Source organism: Pteronotus mesoamericanus, unplaced genomic scaffold (assembly GCF_021234165.1).
Source record: "Pteronotus mesoamericanus isolate MK-2021 breed Mesoamerican mustached bat unplaced genomic scaffold, CSHL_Meso_final contig_24, whole genome shotgun sequence".
Lineage (NCBI taxonomy): Eukaryota > Metazoa > Chordata > Mammalia > Chiroptera > Mormoopidae > Pteronotus > Pteronotus mesoamericanus.
Window position 1 is genome coordinate 4,143,249 of NW_026555100.1, and position 13,586 is coordinate 4,156,834.

Genomic DNA, 13,586 nt, shown 5'->3' on the forward strand with positions numbered 1-13,586 from the left:
GGACAGACACAGGTTGTTTCCAGAGATACTTAAGTCACTAGGATGACAGGTAAATAGAGAACTGAGTCAGGTGCCAGAGTCCTCAGGAAACGCAGGGGAGTGACCAGGAAGCTGGTCATACAGGAGGGCAAAACTGATGGCATGAACCTCAAAGGAGATGATTTTATAGGCAGGTGGAAGAGTGAAGAAAGTAGCCACCCGTCCCATCCCTAGGTCCAGCTTAGCCCAAAGTGACGGGGAAAATGCAGAGAAGCTCCTGCTCAAGAAGCTTGAGTGGCTCCCATTTCCTCATAGGATATAAGGTCCCTGATATGAGGAAGACAGACCATGATCCTCCTTTGCCTTCCATCACGGCCAGGTTTCCTACCTGCCACCTGTGCTCGGTCAGGTCACAGACTATTCCCAGCTCATAGGCAGTGATTTAGTGTCACTGCCTTTGTGTCTGCCACGCATCCTACCTAGAATGCTTCCCCATCCTCACCATTTTGGGCTAAACCCTCTAAATCCTTTTAAAGCCCATCTCAAATGTACTCTCAACCAGGTTTTTTCTCAATTACTAGCTGCATGTTCATTTTACTTCCTCTGAATTCCTATGGCATTTGTTACATTATGACATTTATTTCATATTTTCCTAATATTTTATGAAAATTTTCAAGCTTACAGAAAAGTTGACAGAATTGTGTAAGGAACACTCATATAATCTATTACTACCTAGATTCTACAATTACCATTTTGCTGTATTTGCTTTATCTCATGTTTATCTCTCTATCCATTGATCAATCCATGTTACTTTTTTCTGAAGTATTTAGGGGGTATCACAGGTATCAGTACACTTCACCCTTAAATACCTCAGCATGCACATCACTAACTAGAGTTGAATATTTGCTTATTGGTTTTTTAAATACCATTTACTGACATATCATGTTTTTAAAGAAGGCCTTCACAGCGTGGCGATTGCTGGGGGGAGGAAGGTATAAGGTGACTAAATGATAAAGGAAAAAATATAATAAAGATTATATATTAAAAAATAAATAAATAAGGCCTTCCATTTTCCCTATCAAACTCTTAATAGTGGGAAATATTTTTTACTCAACTCTACCCCTACCCACTCACCCATCCAACATCTAATAATGAGAACACTAGTAATGATAAGCACAATCAAAATAATCATGGCTAAATATATCAGGCACTTCCTTTGTGCCAGGCACTGCTCTAAACACTTCAAATGCTTTATATAATTCTTATAACAACCCTATGAAACAGGTACTATAAAGATACCTGTTATACCTGTTACAGACAATAAGAAACAAACCTACAAAGATTAGGTGACTGGCCCAGGATGAACAGCTGGTGTTTAAAGTGGTGGAGAAAAATTTAAATCTAGCTCCGAGTCCAGGGCGTATGCTCTTTACCCCCATTCACATTGCCTCCCCACTGTCTAAGCCTTACCCACTGAGGGTGACTAATCTCATTTATAGAACATTCAAAGCATCTGCTGCTTTGAACCGTTCCTGTCATTACCTGTTAACAGAGATTTTCAAAAAAATTTCCCAGTAAATTTGTGGAGAAGGTATAAGGCTCCACAATGAAGAAAAAAAAAAGAGGGGGGGGAGAGAAGCTGACTTCTCCAGACTTGTCACTGGGTCGCTGCTGACAATGTCTCATGACTCACATCCCACGGCTGCCTGCAGCCACTGTGTGGCTGCCCTGTGTCTCTGCGGCTGGTGTGGGAGTCAGCGGAAGGAGGGTGAGGGAGCGTTCTGAGGCCTGGGAAAGTCACAAGGGCAGCTTGGCTGGCAGCCGCCTGGACACTCAGTACAGAGGGAAGCTGATGAGGAAGCCAGAGGGACAATGGGCCATTGTTTCTGGCTGTAGGAGGTTGGTCAATTTGACACTGGGTGACCCACCATCTCTCCCAGCAATAGAAGTTCTCCTATATTTTGGTTGGAAGTAAAGCAATCAGATTTCAAATGATTCACATAAATATCTTGAGATTGGGGGCAATCCTAGGGCTGATTATGGCTGTAAGTAATCAGTGATTAACTTTGACGGTCACCCTCTTGCTCCAATCTCCGCATCACATCCCTTCCAGGTGGCACAACACTGAGTGCATGGCTCCCCTCTTCCAAACCCCTCCATAAAGCAACCCATGCACCAGGTTAAATACAGGTTAAAGCCCCCCACAATAGGACATAAACCTAACTTTTTAAGCACAGAATTTTATTGAATACTAATTACACAGGGCATTAATAGAATTTACATGTGTAGAAAGAGCTCTATAATCAAATAGGTTTGGGAACTATTGGATTGAACCAAGGTTAATGGTTAACATGTGTCTTTAAGTGGAACTTCTCAGAGCTTTGAATTATTGTGCATGATTAATCTCTGAAAGCAGAGACCAATATGTCCCCAATTTTTTCAAGACAGATCTTGAGACTAGAGCTCCATAGAAAGTGTGCTATCTTAAATGTCATTCTCAATATAGCTACCCCTGAAATTTAATCAGTTCTTCTAACCTATCATGGCAGCCATGAAAGTGCACAGTTCATATCTGCTGCTGTGCGGAGCACACCAGAATCACCGCTCCAGCTGCTGCCCCCCGGATCCAGCGAAGCCACACAGGCGGCTCCCAGCAGAGGGCCGAGCATGGTGGGGACACTCAGGCAGGTCCATCCCTGCAAAGCCTGGGACTCCTTAAGCAGGTGACTTCAGCTTGAGGAAGTCCCTTCACCTGGCCGAAGCTTTCTAAGAAGCACACTATAATCTGATCTTTGTACCCTATCTTGCCTCCTTCGTGTATCAAAATCTGAAGCTTCTCCTGCTTTTTCTCCTTTGTCCAATATGGGCATATCCTTCAATAAACTTCTTGCACCTTTAATTCCATCTTAGCATCAGCTGCTCAGAGGATGTAAACTAGCACATGTATGTCAAATGTTTTTCTAAAGTCTATCCAGATCCAGCTCCTTCTTGGAGCCTCACATCACTTTTTTTTAAAAAAAGGTTTTATTTATTTATTTTTAAACAGAGGAGAACCAAGGGAGAAAGAAAGGGAGAGAAACATCAATGTGTGGTGCCTCTCACATACCCCGTACTGGGGACCTAGCCTGTAACCCAGGCATGTGCCCTGACTGGGAATTGAACTGGTGACCCTTTGGTTCACAGGCCAGTGCTCAATCCACTGAGCCACACCAGGCAGAGCCTCATGTTGCTTTTATGGTGTCTGACTTTTACAGTCTGCACTGAGAAGCCTCCTGGTAAGGTAGGGAAGCTCATGAATTCTGGAAGACACTGGCTCAGGTTTGAATCCCAACTCTGTCACTTACTAGCAGTGTAACCTTAAGGAAGTTTCTCAATAAGCTATAAAGTGGGGGATGGTATCCCTGTCTTGCAAGGCTTGCAGGAATAAAATGGAATACTACATTTAAAGCACAGAGCATACAGCAGGTGCTCAATAAACAGAATGACTGCAATCATTCACAGTCATCTGTGTTTTCCTACTTTCCCCTGTTAGATTATAAACTCTTGAGGGTGGACAGTGGAATGGCCTTTTGCAGAAGGAAAGGAGTATCTCAGAGAAGAGGGGCAGAAGAGCCAATCAGGAGAGCCAGCCAGTGGTACAGGAAATGTAGATATTTAAAGTGTATAACATATGTATAAAATAGAAAATGTTTATAAAATAAACATTAGATATGCATATGTGTATATATACATAATATTTAAATATGAGGGGAGACCCAGAAAAAAACGGAATTATCTTCTGGAGGGCAGGACCCTAGTAGTGCAGGCTTCCCCCGCCGGGTGAGTGTTCTAGGAGCCCATCTGTATCAGTGCACCAGCTGGCACTGCTGTAAGAGGCTGTGTTCATTTTCAGTGAATTTTTTTGAAGACTCTTTCAACATGTTTGCCCATTTCATGATGGGTGATTTATGAATGCACCTGCCCACACCTCAGTGAGTGTTTAGTGGTTTTTGACCAAAAATGGCATGACCCCCATACCCCACCCTCCCTATTCACCTTATCTTGCCCCAAGTAACTTCTTTTTTTTGTTTCCCTGATGAAAAAAAAGTCCTCAAAGGGAAATGTTTTGCCAATGAGGAGGAGGTGAAACAAAAAATAGAAGCAGCACTAAAAGGCATAAAAATCGACGAGTTCAAAAAGTTTTGAGCAGGGGAAAAAATGTCTCGACAGGTGTATTGCATCAAGTGGAGAGTGCTTTGAAGGTGATTGAATTTTAAGCATGTAAGAATAAACACAATTTTTTATAAATAAATCCTGGGGGTTTTGCATTCCCCGTTGTATATAAAAGAACCATTATTTCTAAAATAATTGGCTAGAGAAGGGCCAGCAATACCAAAGGCATGCCCCCATATCAATTTGCAGAGGTTGGCACTATATGCCCTGTAAACATAACCTGGAAGAGCTATTTTAGTAATGAAAGCCTCATACCCAAGTTCAGTGCTACTAGAAAAAAAAAATGAGGGGACACAATTAGAATATCCAGAACCAGGGCCCTCTGCTTTGTTCAGAGTATTTATTGCCTTCTCCTTCAGTTCAGGAGTCTAACTTGGTGGGAGAAACCACAGCCCAGCAGTGGTGTCCCCTACAGTAAGCTGTTGCAGTCTTTGCAGGAGGAAGTACTGGAATTCCTAGATCTTCTGCCTATATGCCTGGCCTATGGCTCTGCCTCTATACGGCTCAGGGAAGGACATCACTGTCCCAGGAGCCTGACGTTGCTCTCCGATGGGAGGACAGGCCTTCACACTCACCAGCACACTAAGGACCTCTTCGTTCTCCCAATAGGTAAGTGTGTTCATATGTATCAAGGTGTCCTCCCAGGTAACACCCCTTTTTAAAAATTTACTGATTTTTAGAGAGAAGGAAGGGTGGGAGGGGGGAGAGAGATTGAGATTTGTTGTTCCACATATTTATGCATTCATAGGTTAATTCTTATATGTGCCCTGACTGAGGATTGAACCTGCAGCCTTGGTGTATCAGGATGATGCTCTAGCCAACTGAACTATAAGGCCAGGGCTTAACACCCTTTTTTTCTAAAAGGATCACCCTCCATGACCAGTCTGTATTTTTCTTCATTTAAGGACCTTATACCACAGGAAAGCTCAATGCGTAAGATGTGTGTACAGAAGTGGGCTCTTTTTTTCTTTTTTCTTTTTTTTTTTGAGGGCATGTTTGAGAGTCAGGGCTGTTGCTACAGCTTCCCAATAAGCAGAAAGCCACCAAGCTCACGAGGTTCAAATCTAGAGGTCAAAGTGTACCAGGAACACCTCCTTCATCTCCTCTAAAACAGCATCAGCTTTCTCTGAGTTTCCAGCAATTTTATGAAACAAGCTACAAAGACACACCATTTGAATGAATCATTCTGCTGTGTGTGGTGCCTAGGACTTTAAGTACACTTAATCCAGATTAACTAGGTCCAACTGACAAGAGTTGATTTGACTGAATCATAAAGTACATTAAAAGAAATTCAGTTTTATTACCTTGAGGATCTAGCAGAACTATGCTAATAAATTGCTCCTCAGTATATGTCTTAAGGGAAATATGTTTTAATGAACAGATAAGAATATTTTCTAATTCAGTCCATCAGTTGTTAATATGGAAAGGGTTACTTGTCAGATGTGCAGTTACTTGAAATGCTTACTGTTATTCATATCACAGTATCTTAGTTGGACAAACCCTGTGTTTATAAACAGTATAATACAAACTATCCAAATTGTCATTTCTTCAAAATTAGTGAAGTTCCAACGAATGTCACAATGGCTCTGTTAGCATAAAATCCAGTCACTGTACTCATTACCCCAAAGGAACAGTCAGGTTTTGCGTGGGCTATTCTTCCAGCCAGGGGGCCACCCCATTCTTTCAGATGTGTGACACACATTTCTTCCTCTCTCACTTTCTTCTACAAATGTTTACTATGCAACTAGTATGTGTCAGACACTAACCTGGTGACTGATTAACAATCAACAGCCTGTCTAGAAAGGGAGATGAACACAAACAAGTGGTGTAAAGTGCTGTTGGTGCGAGGATTACTAAGGGATCGAGGGCAGAGGAGTTACAAAGGAGTCGGTGCAACCTGAGAGCACCAGGAGACCCTCAGAGTCGGACAGATTCTTAAAACTGGAGGGTGTGTCTTGCAGCAGACGAGGCGGGGAAGGGCAGCACTTAAGGAAAGGTGCCAGGCATGACACAGCATGGCATGTTCAGCAAACTGCAAGTAGTATAGCAAGAATGGAAGTTACAGCAGATGGGATGTTAGGGGAGGAGGCAGAGGAAGAGAGGCCAGGTTAGAAAGGTCAGCTGAGGCTGGATCACAACCTACTCCAGACAGTACCTGCTCAGGCTCTTCTTCCTTCATGAAAGTACATCAGCATGACATGATGAACACGTGAAGTCCAGGTCAAGGGGAGCATGGACTGGCTGTGCTCAGTACTGGGCCCACATCTGGAGTATATTTAGGATAATGGCGACAAACTGGGGAGCATCAATGAAGTGTGTATGTTGGGGGAGGGATTAATCGGGTCCCTATTATTCCATCTTGGCCACAAGCAGAAGTCTTTGTGCTTTAATTTAAAAATTTTGAAAGCCTGTATGTTGGTCCATTTAATTTCAGGCAAAGCAAAGTGGGAATGCATCAGTGACTCACCAGTGAGACTGCATTTAAAATGCAGTAGACTCAGAGTCAAGATCAGCCTCATGAAAACAGACTTCAGGACAGTATGCAACAGGTCATTAGCCAAGAAGGCTGGAAAACCATACTCTGACCTCTTAAAGAAGAGGAGCCAGGCCTTTCAAGATATGTAGACCAATGGGAAGGGGCTTTAGAAATAAAATTTAGGTATATTTGTTATCTATTGCCACCTAACAAACCATACCAAAACTTAGTGGCTTAAAAGAATTTATGCCTATGATGCTGTATATTGACCAGACAGTACTTTTCCTGGCCTCCCTTGGGCCTACTCACACAGCTCCATCAGCTGGTGGGTCAGATGGGGACTGGGCTCAGCTGGGATAGCTTGGCCAATGAGAACAAATTATTTAATCAAGGCTAGGTCTCTCTCAACTTTGGGCCAATGCCCTTATCATCATTTTGGAATTTTTTAAAAACTGATTTGAGAGAGAGAGAGAGAGAGAGAGAGAGAGAGAGAGAGACATCACTTTGTTGTTCCACTTACTTATGCATTTGCTGGTTGCTTCTTATGTGTACCCTGACTGGAGATTGAACCCAAAACCTTGGTGTATTGGAATGACACTCTAACCAACCAAACTACCCAGCCACCACCCATTTCAGATGTTTTTGCTTACATGTTCTCATTTAGCATTCTCGAATGCCATCATTGCTTTGTGAATTGATGCATTATCTGCTCCTGAATATCTTTACAAAATAGGGTCATCAGATCTAGTTCTGGTCACCAGAGAAATGAGTTCAAGGTGGAGTGGAGGAAGGATAAAATTGTCCCTACTCAAAGATAACAAGATTGCCTACCACTATGTAAAAAATCCTAAGGAATCTACAAAAGAACTTCTAGAATGAATACATGAGTTTGGCAATGTCACAGGATAAAAGGTCCACATCCAAAAATTAATGTATTTCAGTTTACTAGTTAAGTACAATTGGAAGCCAAAATTAAAAGATGAAATGGGATCAAAAAGCTAAGCATGAGGCTTAGGTAATAATTTGTATCAAACTTCAATTTACAGAGAATTTTCACAACCACCTAAGAGGAGCGAGAGCAAACCAGGGAGCTTTGCAAACCCCTGCATTCTCACTCCACCCCATTCTGAAACGCCCTTAGGAGTAGGGACCTTAGACAAGTTCAGGTTGTTCTGACCACCTCCAGAGAACCACTGTGACTAGAGCATCAGAATCACCTAGGAACCTGTTAGAAATGAAAAATTCCTGCTATCCCCGGATTCAAACTCAGGAGGTAGGGTCTACAGTTGTTTTAACTGGCCAGGTGATTCTGATGTATGTGCTGTAGTTTTTTCAAGACAGCAACTTCCGTAGTGCCTATGACTAAGACATACAGGCTGGTGGAGGTTTATGGCACCCTCTGCTGGTGCCCATCTGCAAAGGCCAACTACAACCAAAAACAACTCTTGAAACTCTAGATTGTCAGCCTGTGGATTTTTTTAATCAAGTGAATTAAAGAAAAAAAAAAAAAATCCTGTTTCCTATTACATTTACTGCTGCCCTCGGTCCATCACAGCATTTGAGAGCACGATGCATTCTTGCTGTCTCTGCCGCAGTTTTCGTTTCCTTGTGTATCCTTCATTCTTCCAGTTTCCTAATAAAGAACCCAAAAGAGCTTGATCAAACTTTCAGGGATAACAGCCTCCCAGGCCACGCAAATTGCTCCACACAGAAGGGGGTGGGTGGGTAAGGCCTTCTCTGCTTTGGCCTGACAACAGTGTCACTCTGGCTACAGTGGAGATGTGGGATACAAATGTCACTCCCCTAACCAAAACCAAAAGCCTTCACTGGCCTCCTAGAACAATTAAAGCAAAATCTAGTTCTCCCCCGCCCCTGCCACCCCCGCCCCACCCCGCCCTAGACTGGGCTTTTCCACTCCATGGGGACTTAGAGTTCCAGGAGAGGACAAGTTGACAGGCTTCAAGACTTTTTAGACCCCAAAATCTTGTTCTTATCAGGACCTTTGAGGCCTGCATGATTGGGGGCCTGGCTACTTTTCCAAGTTCACTTCCAATCACTCTTGCCCTTGCTCCCTTAAGCCAGTGTCCTCTTAATTGTTCGTGGAATTTGCCAATCCTGCCCCAGAGGCCAGTGCACTTGCTATTCTCTCTACCCCTAGATATCCACATGGTTCCTCCCTCATTTCTTTCAGGCCGCGGCTCAAATGCCACCTCTGCAGAGGACCTTTTAACACTCTCACTTAGCAAGTGCTTCCTGTCACTATCCTTTTATGTGCATGTGCAAGCACACGCGATAGCACTTATGGCTACCTAAAGAGTAAATTCAACCATCCCAAGGTCACCAGGAGCACACTTTGTTCAGTTTTTTAAATTAAACTTTCTGCAGCAAGAAAAACTAAACACCAAGGAGAGGAGTGGGGAAATCTCAAGTAAGAGGGTGTTAAAATGGGCTTGAAGAGGATTTGGGCTTGTGTTAGGGGATTTTTACAGAGGGTTCAAGAAAAGAGGGAAATGGGGTGCTATTCTGGATTGGGTATTTTCAGAAAGTTGGGGCAAGTCTGTGTTACTTACACATATTGATTGGTAGAGAGGGGTATATGCTTATTTTTGTGTTGCAGTACCTTCAGGCCTGATTACAAGTGAAGATGGTCCTTCATGCTAACCAGTCTTTCAAAACATCTTTCAAACCTCAAGTCCTATGCATCTACAATGGAGCCCTGTATCTGGGACAAGTAAATTTGGGTCCTTAGAATGTCTCATAGGTGAGGGCAGAGTCAAAGTAGCTACTGGTGGCAGACAGGTATTAACAACTTTTGCAGAATTTTAAACAGTGAGAGCAACTGAGTTCTCTAGACTCTCCCCTAAACTAGGCAGAACTTAGCTTCCTTCAAATCCTCTGGGAAGACAGTTAGAAAAAAACACTATTCTCCAATGGCAAGCGATGGCCAGGTTAAAGATTATGCCACAAATAAAATGGAAGATACCTTCCTTGATCTGTTAAATTATCTTCCTTTTCTCATTCAACATTTTAGCCATATGTGTTTTTAACAAAATATATGATATAGTCAATTCATTTAAGACCTCCAGAAAGATTTGCATACCAATTAAGTTGTCACCATTCCTTCTATTTAAAAATAATTGCTGGTTGGAGCGTTGTCTTATAGACCACAAGGTTGCAGGTTCAATTCTCAGTCAGGGTGTGTGCCTGGGTTCTGGGTTCAGTCCCCAGGTGGACATGTAAAAGATGTGATCAATATTTCTCTCTCACATAGATGTTTCTCTCCCTCCCTCCCTTCCTTCCTCTCTAAAGTCACTGGGCATGTCCTTGGGTGAGAATAAAAAATAAAAAACGTACAAAGATTTAAAAAAAAAATTACTTGCCAAGGCCAGTGTGGCTCTCTTGGTTGGCGCATCATTGGGTAAATTGAAAGGTCCCAGGTTCAACTCCCGGTCAGGGCATATAACTAGTTTGCAGGTTTAGTCCTTGGTGGGGCATGAACAAGAGGCAACCAGTTGATTTTTCTCTCCTTGCCTCTCTCCCGCCTTTCCCCTCTCTTTAAAGTCAATAAGCATGTCCTTGGATGAGGATAAAAAAAAATTTCTGCAGCTTATGTAGAAAGGGAATTAAGATATTATCTAAAAACCTATCAGATTGGCAAAAATAAGAAAATTCAGTGATACATTATGGTGGCAATGGAGTGGATTAACAGGAAAACTCATACATTGCTAGTGAAAGAATAAATTGATACAACTTCTATTGAAGTCAATCTGACAATATCAAGCAAAATTTTAAACGCACAGAGCCTTGGACCCAACAACTTCACTTTTATCAATTTGTTCTACAGATAAACTTGCACACATGCAAAGTAACGTGTTATATTTATTGAAGCATTGTTTGAATAGTAAACAATCTAAATGACCAAATTTCAAGGAATGAGTAGCAATGGAATATCATGCTGTCATTGAAAAGAATGAAGCAAATATTATTCTTTACATACTTGTATGGAGAGGGCACTAATATATATATATACGTGTAGATAGATGTATAGCGGGAGAAAGAGAAGAGCAGATCTCGACATCAGAGAGCTGGCCTGGGACCATCATTTGGTGTTGTTAGAGGCAGGCCTGGCACTCACAGTGAGGCCTTACTCTTTTTCTGTTGAACATAAAATACACAGAACACCAAGAGCAGACAAGAAGATTCGTGACTATGATAGAACAACACAAAAAAACAAGACTACTCAGTAGGAATTTCTTTTTTTTATAAGTTTTTTAAAATGGAATTTATTGGGATGACATTGGTTAATAAAATTATATAGGTTTCAGGTATATAATTCTATATCATCTGTATATTGTATTATGTGTTCACCACCCCAAGTGTCCTTCCATCACAATTTATCCCCCCTGTACCCTTGTCTCCTCTCTCCACCCTGCTCACAGTAATAATTTCTGAACACAGACAAAAACATGAACATTACTGAAACCGCAAAATGACCAAATATGCCTCTATCCTGGCTAATATGAGTAACTGCTTTTTCTTTACCAATTATAACGTTAGCCTTAATTCATTCCTCCTGCCTTATTGCTAAGATTAAGATACCCAATCATGAAATTGCCCCAGCATTCTGAAAACATCCATTCCAGAGCAAGTTCACATTTCTTTAAAAATTTCCCCCCAAACCACCTAATCTAAACCCAAATTATAATGTCTTTTCCAACATCTTTCAAATGAGATGCCCTGTAATTCCCACGGCATGTGTTCTCCCACACTGCAATGAGCAATACACCCAACTTATTCAACTAAGGCATGCTGTTGGAGAGGAAGCAAAACCGTGTGTGTGCGCGCGCGCGCGTGCGCATGCTACAATTTGTGCAAAATATGTAAAAAATTTAAAATTTCATATTTGTTTGCATATGCATAGAATACCTCTGGAAAAACAAACTGGTTAAAATGGTTGCCTCTTGGAAGGAGAACTAAGGCTGGGGCACAAGGGTAGGGCAGAAGAGTTTTCAGTATATATAGTTTGTTATCATGTTCATAAATTATTTACTTAAAATTAATAAATTTTTAAAAAGATAGTAAGACTTGCAGGCACCACTGTGGAAGCAAAAGTGAAGAAAATTTACTCTTGCCTGGATAGTTAGGCTTATCAAATTTCTGCCTGTAAGATTTCAACCATGTTGAAGTCCCTCAAATTACATCACTATTGCCAAAATGCTGTCCAGCTAAGCCTCCAAAATCAGTCTTTGTGGAAAAATAGGATAAAATTTCATGTACTTTGACATCTTATTGATGAAGGCTGCTGATAAGCCTGTATCAAAAAACCATTAGGTACAGGTATTCTCTTAAGAGTGGGATCCAGGGCTCTTAGGGCTGGAATACGAACAGGTCATGGTGGTTTTGTATTTCTGGCTCTCGTAGGGAGCCCTGTCAGTTGAGAACATATGGTATTTAAATATCATGCTACTCTAGCAGAGGCCTTGGAGCTTTCCTCTGGTCTTGTCCAGTTAGAGCTGAGGGTGATAATTGAGCTCCTCTGAGGCATTATACAACCCCAGCATCCTCCTCAAGTGTCCACCAGAGCCGGCTCCCACCCCATTTCTTGTCTGGCAGCCCAGCGCTCTAACAGGTGGGTTAGCTGCACAACCATGAGACAATTCTGGATACAAGGTGTGTTATATATCCTAACTTCATATTACACCATCCAGTAGCAATTGGCAGCTCATTTATTTGTTGTCTTGATTTTCTTTGACTTGGGGCAAAAGCCTCCTACAAGTTAGGCCTAGTCCCTGTTCCTTGACCTACTATCTTGGGGTCTCTAGTTTTCCTTTCATCTCCAGTGATCTTTTGTGTACTTTCCATTATCTTACCTCTCTCTTTTTGACTTAACACTTCTGTCCTGTACCAATTCCTGTTTTACAGAACTACTTCTACTCATCTCCACAACTTAGACCATGACAACAGGCATTCCCAGTGCTCCATTTACAAAATCAAACGCATACCACATCAACAATTCCCTAATACATACACAATATATCCAGATTTTTGCATAACAATTAGAACTCTCTAAGCTTTTCATCAGGTCCTCATGAAGTACCCTTCAGGGAGGGCTCAGTTCAAGTTTCACATACTTAGTGAATTCTTCTTGGACCCTCTGTCACCAAGGAGCCTTTCCTCTCTCAACCTATCATGAAGTGAAGACAATAAATTTATCTATTGCCTCAGTTGGTTCCAAACATTTCCTTCCCCTATTCTCAGCCATTTTTCCCCCCCAAAGGGAAAGCCAAATATGTAAAACATCTACTCTGGAAGAAAATGATACCAGCTCCAGCTCCCTTTCCCTACCCCTGAAGATGTTCAGCCAAACAGTTTTAAAACTGCTGGTCTATTCCACCACTGAATGTTGTTAGCTACCTTTTTTATGTCATCTTCCCAGCTAGATTATTAATTCCCTGGGGGCACAGGCCCTATTTTATTGACCTAAATTCAACTATTTCAGCAGTATATACCAGGTAGTGGGCCAGTAAGGCCATGGTACTTCCATAATTTGGCCCTTAATACAACCTATGATACAGGCATTCCCACCCCCCTTCGTTTTACACACAAGACTAAGTGGGTCTGGAAGAAATGTCCCAATTTACTCAGTCGCAGAGACGTAACTCTTACCTGGGTCCTCAGAGTCTAAATCCAGTGTATTTTCTATTCCACCAACAGCCCCTAGGTCTGTTCTGTATTATTCTTTTCCAGAGTTCCTGAGAGGAGATCAGCTGGCACCAGCACGAGAGAGGCTACAGTTAGTAGTAATCACGGTGACAAGGTCGGTCACTGATTAAGCTCATATGGTCCTGCACCTGTGACAATGCTTAATGTTCCAACTACTCTGTGATGCTGGGCTACTGGGCTACTCCTCACAACTGGT